The sequence below is a fragment of the Sinocyclocheilus anshuiensis genome, unplaced genomic scaffold (assembly GCF_001515605.1).
Source record: "Sinocyclocheilus anshuiensis isolate Anshui unplaced genomic scaffold, SAMN03320099.WGS_v1.1 scaffold111, whole genome shotgun sequence".
In the NCBI taxonomy this organism is placed as follows: domain Eukaryota; kingdom Metazoa; phylum Chordata; class Actinopteri; order Cypriniformes; family Cyprinidae; genus Sinocyclocheilus; species Sinocyclocheilus anshuiensis.
In genome coordinates, this window is record NW_015552549.1 from 422,562 (window position 1) to 435,282 (window position 12,721).

At 38.8% G+C, this 12,721-nt stretch overlaps 1 pseudogene; it reads right to left on the reverse strand.

The window, feature by feature from the left end:
* The window catches only part of LOC107664314 (desmin-like), a 15,620-nt pseudogene extending 3,887 nt beyond the window's left edge, over positions 1-11,733 (reverse strand).
* Positions 11,734-12,721: the final 988 nt, after the last annotated feature.

Below are 12,721 nucleotides of genomic sequence, written 5' to 3' on the forward strand. Positions count from 1 at the left end.
TCTATGTCTAGATTCATCTTCTGATTCAGCAGTTCTTCATAGTCCCCACTCTGATCCTTCATCTGGAACTGAAGATCAGCCTCCTCCTCCTCCAGCTGACAAATGTAATTCTGAACAGAGACAGCACAGTGGTGAGATACTGAGAACTGCTGCAGTAGAATACGATCAGTGAGCGTTTGTACCTCCAGCTCCTCTATCTCCTCCAGGTATTTGGCTTTCTTGGCTTCTATTTCGGCCTCCAACTCGTCTCCACGCTTCTCCAGCTCGGTTACCTCTTTCTGCAGCTCTGCAATCTACAATCACACATATACAGCACCAGTAAAGATTTGGACACACCTGACTGAATGTACGTGTGTGACCTAAGGCTTGTGATTAAATGTTTAAAATTATGTACTGATGCATGCATTTTTATTTATTAAAAATATATAAAATAAATAATGGATGAGACAAGATGGTACAGCACAGCCAACAATCGTCCACAATATATTGGGAGCTCCTTCAATACTCTTTAAAAGGCATCTTAGGTGGCACCCCATGAAGTTGGCCAGAGTGTGCAGAGCTATAATCTAGACAAAGGGCAGCTAATTTAAAGAAGCTAAAATATAAGAATGTTTTATTTGTTTAAAGGGGTCATATGATGTGATTTCAATTTTTCCTTTCTCTTTGGAGTGTTACAAGCTCTTGGTGCATAAAGAAGATCTGTAAAGTTGCAAAGACTAAAGTCTCAAATCCAAAGAGATATTCTTTATAAAAGTTAAGAGTCAACCACGGCTACCTAAAATGGCTCGTTCTAACACACCCCCACATGTCTACGTCACGATGTGGGAAGATTTGCATAACGCCGCCCAATCATTCACACAAAGACAGAAGGCGTAACTTTTATTCTCGCTGTAGTATTGTTGCTGCCGCCATGTTGTGAAGGCGCTGTGTGTTTTGTTGTGAAAGTGAAACTACTTTGTTTGGCCTTCCAAAAAAGGACTATATCCGCTTCATCATGCCTAGAGCTGATCCGTGCTGGTCGGTGAGGAAATACATCAACTTCACGCTGTGGATCGCCGGTGTAGTGACGAAATTTGCACCCTGCCAGATTATGCACCCCCAAGTATTGGTAGGTTTAGGAGTAGGTGTGGGGGGGGGGTTAGGATTAGGGGTGGGGTTAGGATTAGGCAATCAGGTAGTGAATTGAGAGGGGGGGTAATAATTTGGCAGGGGGTGGAAAATAATGTGTTTTTTTAACTTTAAACCGCAAAAACACATTTTTTAGCAACATCACATAACCCGTTTTGTTTAACTTTTTATCGTCACTATATAATTTCCATAATTCCCATTGAGTTATTTCATGGTTTTGATGACTTTACGATGTGAAAAATGGTAAATAATTTGATAAAAATAAATATCAGTGTCCTTCACAAGTCTTTCACTGTGCATAAACATAAACTGATGCAGATCCACAATGTATAACAACACAGAGCTGAGCTTAACATAACATTATGTTGTAATTAATGGTTATTTTGGTCTTAAACTAGCAATTGTGAGAACATGTCTGAAAAGAGTTGCTGTTTCATGTTGCATATTCACCCATCAACAAACACAATGCAGAGAGATGTCAGCCACACCTCTGTGCATGAGCTGCCCTGCTGTGAGTAATTACTGTAATCAGGTAAGTTAAACAGTCAGCTGTCAGAGATGGATGGAGATTGCATGCTCTGTTTCTCTTTCAGGTAGATCATGGGAGGCTCAGAGCTCTGTTATTAACAAGCTGATGATACGTCAACTGATGAAAATGGTTATTCTGAGTAAGGCGGTCTGACCCCCCCACCACCAGAGAAAACTAGCCATATCTGTGCCGTAATATACAGCTGAATGAGAACTGATTTCACCACCAACAGTTTGTTTAGGCAATCTGTCTGAGAGCATCAAGATCACTAGTATTTATCCCTAATGGCAGGAGAGATAGGGTGACGAGTATATTATGGATGTGCCCAAAAACAAAGACATCTGCCATTGCCCAGTCAGTTCGAAAATACAATGATTTGAATTCTGCTTTTCTATGATGAGCATTTTTTCCATTTTAAATTAGAATTTATGATGATCATTATGTTGGGGCATGGAATAAAAAAAATCCTTATAAAGAATAAAAAGCCTCATTAAAAACATGTCAAGCTCAATACGTCTCCTAAAATATCAGTTAATTTGACAGCAAGGCAAGGTTAGCTAGAGGTTGTAAAATGTCATGTGGTCCAACCCTTCAAAAACCTTCTATTCATGAATTGATAACTGATAATATTCGTAAAAGCCTAAAATAAAACGTAATAAAATACAATTAAATCTTTTTATTTAGTTTTAATTTTTCTAAAAATACACTGAAAAATTTTTTTTTTTTAAATAATGATTAATTAGCGCATATGTTTTAAATTAGTATTTCAAAAGATATTTGCCTTTTCTTTATCCTGGACACTCTTTTTTTTGTTGTCACTGACCCTTCAAATAGGCTTCCAAGACAACACGATTGCATGAATTCAAGTGAGTTTCATAGATAGTGAATATTTCTTGACTACAATACAACGGCTTCAGAAGCCATTATTCTTTGCACCAACCACTGAACTGCACAGAAGGAATTGGATATCATAGGAGACATCTATGCTGCTTTCAAAAACTGACTGGTTGAAGGGATTTTAGAAGACAGAACGTTACATAAACACTGGATTCAGATGTGCCTTGAAGCCTTCCTACCTTGCATCCTGCAAAGGTTTCTGACACAAGCTAAGAAACACAACTGATAGGAGAGAAAAATACAGAGAGAATGTTGTATGAAAGGAGGAAGCAAGACTGTCCATCACTGATCAGGGAACAGGATCCTGTGTTATGAGAGTGAGCAGTGTGGTTGAAGACGGTCAGTTTATTTTAAGAGAGGGGCTATGACCACAACCACAGTAATTAGAACCAAATCACCACCCTGTTTGTTATCTTAAATGTAAAGGTGCCACTTGTGGCTAACCAACGATTTTCATGCTCTTCAGAATGTAAACTGAAACAGCGAACAGCTCCTAATCATTCCAAACATAAATCCGAAATGTTTTCCCTTTACGTGAATGCACCGTCACTTTTTCTTTTCAACCTAAAGTTTCTCTTCCTGTCGGTGAGGGAGGCTGACAGGTGAGATTTTATTACTATGGCTCAGTGCGATTTGCTGTCTCCTGAGGCACTGCAGGAATGTGTGAAGTTTATGAAGTTTACGATTGGGGGAGAGAGTGCGTTGGCAGACTGTGAAATGTATTGTTCATAATGGAAGACAGTGAGAGAGATAAACACAGTTGGAGACGATACACTCCTCACATGCTCCTGGTCCTATCTCTCAGAATAAACACTCCTGGCAGCAGGAGTTCTCTTACTTTATTCCTCAGCTGTCAGTCTGACTGAGGACGCTGCATTGTGAAACACCATCCCCCACAAAAACTCCTCAGCTTTTACCCGCTCTCCAAAACGCTGATTTTCAGCATTAGGGCTGACACAGGAACTCGCGTCTGATGCTGAGCTGCTGAGGTGGTGGGTGTTCAGGTCAATCATTTGAGTTAAGCTGTAGCCATGTACACACTGAACAGGTTTGAGAGTAACAAGCGCATTTAAATGTGGGGCCAATTCCCCTAAATTATTGTTCTGTGACCACAGATTACAAGAGCATGAAACAGCAAGACAAATATAGAAGAGTACCTCTATCCCTCAAAGGCTCATTTTTGTTTGCACAATAACAGACTAGCTAGGGAGTCACTGTCTCCTAAAATTAAACTTTTAGGAGCCAAATTACTTTATTTTACAAATTACAAAATAGTTAAAATGGTTCGTCAGCAGCATTTGGTTTCCTTTCACTGTTATTCAATCTTGATTGTATTTATGACATATAAATGTCACTGCTTTGTACAAATATTTCTGCCTGTTTGTATAAAATATATAAATTGAATTATAATCATAAATTATTTAAAAAATCTTTAATCTCTAGAAAAAGTGCAACACATATGAATCTAACTTTATTTCTTTAAAAACAGTGACATTTCGACCAACTTGTCTGATGAAGACAATGAAGTAGGCTGAAACGCCATGTTTAAATGTTGCACTTTTTCTGGAGGTGAAATATTATTACTACCAAACAAAGTTTCCTGTACAATCGATTCGACATTATAGGATCTTACTACACTAAACAACCAATGATACCTTTTCAGAATTCCATTTATTACAACAAAACTCTGTTGCAAATATTTTTAATTACAACAAATAATTCCCAGTTCGCTTAGAACCATCACTAATAATGACTCAGTTCAGTGAGGGAGTTTTTGTGAACTCAGTAACAGCTCTGATACACTGAGCGAGTCCAATTCAACCTGCTAACTCACATGCAAGTTCAAGACCATTCTGTACTGGTTCATAAGAATATTTTTTTCGTAAATCAGATGGTGTTCATTATTTCATGTAGGAAACAGTGGTGTGCACTTTAATGAGACGTCATCTGCATAAACTAAAAATAAGTTTTGTAGAAATGTAAATTATTGTCCAAAGTTTTTTTTTTTTTTTTTTTGGTCTAATTTGCAACCGATTTCGTTTGGAGCCCTGGAGTGACTTTGGATGGTTCAGAGCTGTGTCGTTGAAGCAGAAGTGTGTTGATGAGGGTAAACTCACTCACCAAGTTCTTGAGGATATTCACGTCAGTCTCTTTGGAGACATCCTTCACTTTCCCTCCAGTCAACTTAGCCAGCGGCTCCACCTGCTTTCTAGCAGCATCAATAGCAGCAGCGCTCGAGGCTCTGGACTCAAACTGAAAAGCAGGAAAGGTTCACAGCTTTAAGTTTCTTGCATCTCTGAAGAAGAGTTACCACCCATTAAGTTCTGCAGAGAGCAGGCAGTGAAGATGAATCGCAGATTATTCCCAGAAGAAAGAAGAGCAAATGAAGGCATCAGGTGAGCAGGTGCAACCAGTCAAAAATCATCCTCCAATTACTGTTCCCCCCAAATCCCAATCAATATCAATTGTGAGATAAACAATTGGACCTTGTGCAGCGCTAATGAATCAAAGCACTAGTTTTTGGTTCCGAGACCACCTGAGAGAGAGAGCAATGAATAGAAAAGCAGACTAAATGAAAACAGGGAAGGGTGGTAAAGGATGTGTTTGTGCATGCGTGAGCTGGTTTTTGTGCATGTACAACTTTTGGCAGAAGAGCAGTTGTTCTTGGCCTGCTTATTTTGCACCCACACACAAACACACACTAGAAGTCTCTAATAGCCTATAGAGGCTCTCCAGTGTCTTCTTGTAGAAGTGCTCTCTTCTCCTCTCCAGACTCATTCTGCATAGAAGCCTGGGAAGGGCTCCAGAGCTCTGATTACCGCCGCAACCCTGGTCGAGAGCAGCCACTCCTGGGGCAAATGGGGTTAAAGGGCACTGGTGCTGTAGGATGACCTTTAAGAGAGCCCTCTCTCCTCAAAAGACACCGAGGGGACAATAGTGCTCTGTGCTAGATGTGGACAGAGCTCTCTGTTCCACAAAACTGTCCCCTGAAATAAAGTGTGAAAGAGGAAGGAAAAAACAAGCATACCAGCCACACTGAGACGTGTTAACAGGTTAGTTCACCCGTCATTATTTACAAGGTATATGGGGCTTATTTAATCCTTCTAGACCTTTTACATTGCTTGATAGTGTCCATCTCAATTCACTTTCTTAATATAGAAAAGAGCAGCTATTATGCTACATTTCTCCTTATGCCACAGAATAAAGTACTTTTTTTTTTTTGTGGTGAACCAACCCTTTAAAAGGAATGTTTCAAGATGATACAAACTCAACTGACAGAAGTAAGTGATGTGACATGTAGCCAAGTATGGTGTCCCATACTCGGAATTTGTGCTCTGCATTTAACACATCCAAGTGCGCGCACACACACACACACAGCAGTGAGTAGTGAATACACACACACACACACTCGAAACCGAGACCTTTGGGTTACAAGTCCGACTCTCTAACCATTAGGCCACGATTGCCCCAATGCCCCACTGCCCCAATGTGCAACAATGTCAATTACCACAAAAAAATTATTAAAACAATAGTCCCACTTTCAAATTTGAAAGATGATATAAATATAAATTTAGACAATTTTACAACTCAAATAATATTCTTTTTAAACTAAAGACTTAATTTAAGTGCTTTAAAAAATAATGAGCTTTACATTTCATCCTTTAAACCCCCTGGAATGCTGGTTTTGTGTACTTATACAACACAACATATTTCGTGTACTCTCATGTATGTATACTTGTAACTGCCTTACTTTAACTCTTTTATATGTTTATATTTTTTAATTATTTTCTATGGTAGTCAAATTACTGTTCAAATTAATGTTTTTCAAAGAAGTCTCTTTTAATGAAGTCAAGGCAACATTTATTTGACAAAATATAATGTAAATATGATGTTTGTATAATATATATGTAAAAACAGTAACATTGTTAAATATTATTACATTTTAAAATAGTTTTTTTCTGTTTTAATATATTTTAAAATGTAATTTATTCCTGTGATGGCAAAGCCATTACTCCAGTATTCAGTGTCACATGATCTTTCATAAATCATTCAATATGCTGATTTGGTATCTAAGACACCTTTCTTATTATTATCGATGTTGAAAAAAGTTGTGCTGCTTACTATTTTTGTGAAAACATTTTTTTTTTAGGATTCTTTGTCAGGAATCAAATGTTAAAAAGAACAGCATTCATTTGAGACATTTATTAACATTCTTACTGTCTTTGCTGTCACGTTTAATCAATGCAATGCATCCTTGCGGAATAAATTTATAAACAAAAAAAAAACGTACTGACACCAAATGTTTGAACAGCAGTGTATATGCGACAAAAAGCTGTCAATTTAGCTTGTACTCACAGTGTCAACAGTCAATGAGATGTCAGAGTCGATGTCTCTATCTGTGTGTAATTCACCTTGAGGTTCTCAGCCAGTGTGCTGTAGTACTCCTTGATGTCCATGATGGCTGGAGTGATATCAAAGGAGGAGAACTGCAGAGATACAGTAGGAGAACCTTCAATCTGGAGTCCTGGGCTCACACAATTTCTCCAGCCTCTGTAGACAAACACAACATTATGACTTTTCGTTTTCTCCTCAGGTAACAATATCTGCCCGTGCGAGACAGGGCAGCTGTTCATTAATCTGGGCCTGATGAAGTGTTCATGAAAAGGAGATTGAGTCCAAGTCTCAGCTTGTTCTCCTCAACATGAATAATGAGAGAGCGGCAGATGTATCAAGATAATAACAGCAGTTAATAAAACAAGAAGAACTTCTGTTTTCATTTCATATGCCTGAACTGTGAGTTATGCTGCACGTCCCAGAGGGAGGTCAATGGAAATTTCTCTGTTTCCAGCACTTGAGTACCCGCAGACTCCCCATATATTCTTTCATTCTATGTTTTGAGGGACCGTGTTTCCTGTCAGTCTCCATTCCGCAAAACCTGTTCCCCTTACGATCAGAGGAGACACTTTAAATGGCCAAACCCCCACAAGACCATTCCAAGAATACAGAGGTCTAAGGTAAAATTGCCTTTTCTGATAACAACTAAGTAGTAACAAGAAGAAGTGTTATTGACGCAACATTCTGCATGGCCTTACCGTTTCATGCTGTCTCTCCATGGCGGCCAGCTGCTCCTCATAGATGGCCACTTGCTCTCGAAGGGCCAGGCAGTCAGTGGTAATTGCATCCACCTCCTGAGCGGGGCAGCAGAAATAAAGGTCAATTCAAACACAAAGCACTTACCCTAAACATCTTCTATCGTGAGCATCATCAGTGCCACCAGGTTTCCCCCAGCAAAGACTGCAATGCAGGGAAGAAGAGATCCACATATGTAGCCCGACATCCAACGGTTCAGACAAAGCTACACTTTATTCGGCTCATCTGGGTATCTTAAGTGCCTGATTAATTGGTGATGAATTCAATTACTCAGAATGAAAGCATTTGCATGTGAATGCTGCAGTGTGACGGTGGACTGCATTGCACACACACTCTTCCCTGGAGCCCAGAATTGGCACAGTGGCCGCTGTTCCCGTTATCTCAGCGTGAACACAAGCCCAGTACTGGAGAGTCTAGACAGCGTTTCAATGTCGATTTGCTTCCTCTATTCCACACCGCCGAAGGGCTGAACTTCACTATGGTGGATGCATTCCAGTTAGATGCTTAAAATCATACTTTCTCATGCAATTTTTTTTTCATATAACCACTGTTCTCACTTCTTTAAAATGCCAGTTCAAACCAGTTTAGTTAATCCAAACAAGTGAAGACACAAAAATGCATATAGAACGCCAGGTTTATGTCTCTAAAGTATATTAATTATACAGCTGCAACCCCACTTCTAAATTATCCTTCTGACTACCTCTTTGGTTCTATTCCTGTTTTTTTCTTTCCCTCCAACCCTCCTTACTCCTCTCAGCCCAGCCGGAGAGCTAAGCCCTGCTCTGTTGCATCTAGTAGATATGAGAGCCTGAATGAGTGAATTATTAGGCATGGTGAAAGCTTTCTCACATCTGCTCTTTTACTGGAGATGTGCTCTGACATCTGTGGGGTGACAGAGTGGTTTCTACAGAAAGCAGCTCGGGTTTCAGAGCGGCCACTGGCCGGGAGTCAGCGAGGTCTGTAATCAGGACTCTCCGGAGCGGATCTGAAAGCAGCACCTGTGCTGTGCCACTCCAGGGACTTTCACACACCTCCACCGGAGTCAGAACACCCCACCCCACCCACTGCACAGGCTAACACTGCCATCTAGTGGTGGGAAAAGTGTACAACTTTGCAAAAGTTAATTTAAAAGCCTATATTCTGGTGTATAAATGCATAGATTTGTATCTGGTGGGAAGGTGTGAGGTAGTGATTAAGGTTACTGCAAGAAGTGTTCCTACCCTGCAAGAAGTGCATTTTTCTGTATTAAGTTGCTTTGGATTAAAAAAAATAACCCTTAAATGACTTCTTACTGTTTAAAATTGCAGTGGCATCCAAAAGGTATTTGGACAATTAAGCCACAATTAATATATGAATTTGATTGCATTAGACATAATAAAACACCTGATAAACTTTCATAATTAAGACAAAATGTATGTGGATATTTTGATTGAATCAGTGTTGGTATTGTTAACTAACTAAAACGCAAACTTTTTAAAACCGTTTTTGGTAACTGAACTATAAATAAAAATGAATATTAAATGAAAAAAAAATTTTAAGAAATAAGTTGAAGTACTAAAAGTACTAAATCTGAGATAAAAATAAGTTAAAGGTAAATAGAAATATATATATATATAAAAAAAGACAAAAGCTCAACAAAATTACTAAAACAAACTAAAATTAAAATGCCAATAATAATAATTATAATAATAATAGCAAATAAAACTCAAATAAAAACAGTACTGAGTGTTTTGTGTTTGTCAGACTTGTCCATAGTTAATATGTCCACAGAGTAATGTAAAGTACACTAGCAATATACTATATTTTTACTCTTTTATTCTGTGTGAATGGGAAACTGACTTTACACATCCACTAAAAACGATCTTGGGGCAGTTGGTCTAAAAATAAATAGCAAAAATAGCAGGAAAAGTGAAAATAAAAAAGTTCTGAGAAAAAAAAAAATCCTGTATCATTTCTTTAAAGAGTGGGTTTGGTATTGTTATAATTTATCAAAAGCTGTGAAATTCAACTTTAAGTGTGGCTGAAATGTCCAAATACTTTTTGGGGCCTGTATATACACTGCAAAGAAAATAACATCTGCAGTATTCATGGCATTACCACAGAAACATCTTCTCGTTCTTGCTGGATGAGTCTCTTGTGCTCAACCACCTGATCGTATTTCATCTGCAGACGCCGCAGTTCACCCTTCAGCTCCTCTGTGTTGCATAAAATCTCCTCCTGAGGGAAACAACAGGCCAGCAGCAATGAAAGAACCAATAAAATAGATCATGTACTAAAGAAACTATGACATTTGAGGAGAAAACACACACAACTGTATTTAATTTTATCAAGTGAGGCATAAATGTGCAGCACCACCCAGGCCAGAGTTTCTGAGTGGTACCTTCTCTTTCCGTAGCCTCTCTATCACCGCCTCCAGACTGTAGTCCACAGGACCGCTGATGCCGACGGTGCTGGTGGAGATCTGCTCTGACTCCAGCCTCTCCTCCAGCTCAATAATCTCAGCCTCCAGAGACTCGTTCTCCTCTTCTAGACACCAAACCTACAATAGCCACACATAGCTATGGTATGAAAGTAGAGGACATGTAACATACAAGAATAAAAGCTTATGCTCAAACTGTTGTATCATATTACACCACGCAGTAGAGGACACTGTGACTGCGGCATCTTCATGGCCTTAATATGATTTTCCTCATACCTTCAGGCAAAAGACTGACCCCATTAAACATCATGGAAATATGATAATTGGGCCACACACAGGGAACCCATTAAATCCAGCACGAGCACAGCTGGTTGTTACCCAGAAGAACGTAGGGTGTGTGTATGAGTGTGAAGATTTTCATACGTCTCACGTCGATGAGGCCAGCCAGGCGATCGTTGAGGGCAGCAATGACAGTGCGTTCATGGCCAAATTGAGCCACACCCTCCTTGTTCAGGGCACGAGCTGCAGCAAAATCCAGCTCTGGACATTCACGCACTGAAACGCCACCCCTGTCAAACAGACTGAAAGCTTTCCCATGTCTGCAATGGCTTGTTTATTTTCTGCACAAGCATAAGCAAACAATATTGAAGGAAAAGAGGAAATACTGAAGCACAAAAGAGCTTAACTAAAAACACGTTTATGTAGTTTATTTAGAATTTAAAGCAAGAATAAAGAGTGAAGTCATTGTTACATGATTCAATTTAGGATTTTGGATGGATGTACATGCCTGGTTGCAAGATGTACAGTATATATATATATATATAAATGTGTGTAAAGACAATATTCCTCCCATTGTTTTGAGTCATTTGAGTCTAATTACTCTGAAACATTCAATAAGTAAATATCATCCAAACAAGTAAATGGAAAACTTTTTTTTTTTCAAATGTAATTGTTAAAACATCAGTTTCAAATTATTTTAAGAAACAATACATATATATACACTACCGTTCAAATGATTGGAGTATGACAATTTTCTTTTTTTCAGAAAGGCAAGGCTGCATTTCTTGAGCAGAAAATCGGCATATTAGAATGATTTCTGAAGGATCATGCGACACTGAAGACTGGAATAAAGTACATTTTAAATCATCAAAATAGAAAACAGTAACTTTACACTGTCATATTTCACAATATTACTGTTTTTTATTAAATAAATGCAGCATTGGTGAGCGTAAGGGACTTCTTTCAAAAACATTGAAAAAGTGTATCAACCCCAAACTTTACATATAATAAAAACTAGTACTACTACTTAGTGTGAAGTGTGAAACAAAAATGAATTCTAACAGTGTGAATGAAGATGAAACTGAATCATGTCTTAACTGATTTTATATAGAGGAATTCTCTGAAATGACAAAACAGCAATTCTATGCGGATTCCTAAATATTAATTCACAATCTAGGGTTCAAAATTTACCACACCATGCGTAGGCTTTCAGACTAATAAGCACTGACCTGGCAGTGAAGCGAGCCTGGACTCCACAGCGTCCTGCAGCCTGGCTCCACTGCTCCGCCTCAAATAGCTTACGATAGGAAGACACTCTCAGCAGGGCCATGACAGCAGCAGGAAAGCAAGAAAAGATGATGACCGCACAAACCTGAGGTCTTTATAGATGCCGGGGCTGAGAATGTCACAGGCACTTGTGGGATCTCTCACTGAACACAAGGTGGACTAACTAGAGGAACAGCGTCAGAAGATAAACCTTTCACATGGAGCAGAAACAAGCCAGCCACTGCAACACGATTGGAGGCCACTCCTTCAGAAAGCAGTTACACTGAGACAATGACAGTTCAGCTTTGCAGAGCTTATTAAGAATTATTAACTTAGCAAGCACCAATAATAATAAATAAAATTAAAAAAAATCCCAAAACACTAAATAATATGATCATAATGTCTTTATTTCATTGAATAAATTAGATGCCCGGCCCTCCCCACAAATAAACCAAAGTATGTGCAAGTACCCATCTGTAAAGTACCAGAAACATCATTACAAAAACTGAATGGATAGAAAGACAGGACACAACAATAAACAAACAGGCAGGGTGGCGATCACAGCACACCAGAAATCTGTGTAATGGCCATCTGCATTTCTGTTCCACTGATTCAGTCTCCTGCAATGAGGTCCTCCCAGAAATATCATCTATTGGCATTGAAAAGAATGATTTCAGGCTATAAGTGTTTGAATAAGACAGTTGAGCTCCATGGTGGTCCTTTCCAAAGCAGAAATTAGAAAAAAATAAGCCCAACAGAAAGCTCAGACACAGACAGGGGCATGTAAACATGGCAGACGATGTGAAGTGATTTAGACGTCTGACATCATCGGAGAACATCGAACCAGTCAATATCATTCACAGAATTGTCACTATTTAGAGTTTTCAACATTCTCATGAAAAATATGCAGAAATTGTAACAGCTTGTCACTGGGGCAGAACCCCAAGGACATCTTTGTAACTTATTTACAACTAAAAGGTGCAGAGCAGTACCTTAAAAGTAGATATACTACTCTACAGGTACTAATATGCGTCTTTTAGGGTCATAAGGTA